Consider the following 2,371-nt stretch of genomic DNA (forward strand, 5'->3'; position numbering starts at 1 on the left):
TCCATATAAGGTTAATTGTTGAAAATCACTTAATTCGTTATTAAATTATTATATCCGGATAAAATTCGACATAAGTATGTTCTGTGTATAGATAAATAATTCCAAATTTTTCTGGACCTAATCAAAATTAGTTCGACAAAAATTTTGGCGAGTTACCTCAAAAATAGATAGTTAGATGGGTTTCAATAAAAAGTAGCTTGCTGGTGGAGGGTATTTAAGATTCGGCATAGCCGAATATAGCACTCTAACTTGTTCTAAGTTAGTTTTCTCTTTATCTTAACTAATTTTATCTTTCGTTTCCGTTTTCATTTCTTAAATTTTATCGTATTCATCTCTAAGGCTGAAGGCCACATTCCCCCTTTTTTCTTTTTTGAACTAGGTGTGATTATCTGCCATATGCAAGAAGTGCAAATGATAGTCTCTTAAGCCATGAACTTCCTTTGCATTATGCAATTGGCATTGATCACCCTTGCTCTAAAATAAATTTTCACCATTGCAATGATCTTCATTCAAGTTATTTTAATTACTTTCAATATACTTTCGCTTAAGCTTCCATAAAAAAATATCTTATCTCATATTCATCTTTTGCCCCAATTGAAGGCTTCAATTCAGTTCAAGGTTTTCTCAGTAGTACGATTTCCTTATTCTCATGGCACCCATGGGGAATTGAACCCCTCCGCAAATATGCAGTTTCCACTATAGTTTTTGGGACCATTTACTTATATTTATTATCCCTTTTAGTATCAAGCGTTGATGGTTTAATTGCAAGAAACTAACTCGTGGTACGGAGATCTACCACGACTTATGACAGTGAGGACATTACTATCACAAATCGTTGTCCCAAAAAAAAATCGCATTAAGAGATACCATTAAGTTCAAAAAATGGGTATTGTAGCCAATTTCCAATTTCCTCCACTTCTCCTTAAAAAGGTAGAAGTTTTATCTCCATTTCCCTCCTTTCATCATTCACATGTCCATAGGTATCCTTTAAGATTTAATGTGGGTCTTGTGAACCCTTTTTCCAGTGCTTGTTTGCACTGTGACCCGATTGTTCCTATCAACAACCGCTTTCTCACAAAGCGGTCGATGCTTTGCCCTGATCTGCTTATTCTTAACATGAACGATATCACCCGCCTTATAATCCTTCGATATGACACCTAGAATTATGTCTTTCCAAGGTTGCCTCTTGCTTTTCCTTTATCGATTTTTTCACCTCCCTGTTAAACTTTCGCCTAAAGTTCTGCAACCTTTGGTAATTAATTCTCTCAGCTCTATTAAAAAAATATCAACCGGTTTCCTATTCATTACAGAGTGGTTGGTGTTATTGTATCGATCGGTAGCGAGCATTTTAAGGTCCCTAATGCCTAAATCTCTATGTTCGACCTTTAAACATCCGTTCAGCACTTGTCCGTTCACCTCACTACGACCTACTGGAGTCAAATATTTCTTGACACCAAATTGTCGAATCACGTTCATCACTATTGGGCTGATAAATCCTCGCTCATTGTCAGTCACTAAAATACGTGGTGTCGAGAAGTAATTAAGGATTTCTATAATTCTCTCCCTCATTTGCAAGGCTGAACGATTCCTAAGAGGAAAAAGTTTCCCAAATTTTGAAAATTTATCCAAGACACTAATAAAATACTCATTTTGGAGTACAAAAATATCCATGTGCAGTATTTCACAGGGATAAGAAGGAATCGGAGTTGCCTGAAGCTTAGATATCGGCGGATTCCAATCATATTTGTTAGCCTTGCATATTTCACAATTCCTCGTATATCTTCCTACAAGACTGTTCATCCTAGGGAAATAGTATTTTTCAAGAGCTGTAGTTTATTCTCGTCTTTATTCCTATGTGCCCTTCTGTGCCCATATTATATCAAGGAACAGACCCTATCTGGACAAGTTACATCCTCTACAAGTCTCTGAGTGATGAGTAGCTTATAATGTGAAAAGTGTTCCAAATAAACCTCCTGTAATAATCACAAATACTGTTCAGGAATTTTAATTCCATTTAAGACATCAGGTCTAAGTTTTTCCCTCAGGATTCGTGTAAGATTTTCCCTGCTAATTTCTTCCAAAGATATGATGTGTCCGTTGTAGCCAGGATGAGGATTAATATGTGCAATCATATCTGATTGGAATTTTCGTATTATAATCTGATTACGAAAAACATTAATTGGAGCTTAGACATGTGGAATCAAATCTGTGCCATCCTGTTCGGCGCTATGTACGGTTCCCTCGCTAGCTGTTATAGTAGCTAATCCGTTCCCTATCGTACCCTCACTAGCTGTTACGGTATCTGAGTCCTCACTTCCTACCCTACCTTCACTTGCAGTGTCAGTGGAGGATTCATCCGCAATATGGACAC

This window comes from Lucilia sericata, unplaced genomic scaffold (assembly GCF_015586225.1).
Source record: "Lucilia sericata isolate MDLA Ls3-8-SP2 unplaced genomic scaffold, ASM1558622v1 Contig000163F_arrow, whole genome shotgun sequence".
Lineage (NCBI taxonomy): Eukaryota > Metazoa > Arthropoda > Insecta > Diptera > Calliphoridae > Lucilia > Lucilia sericata.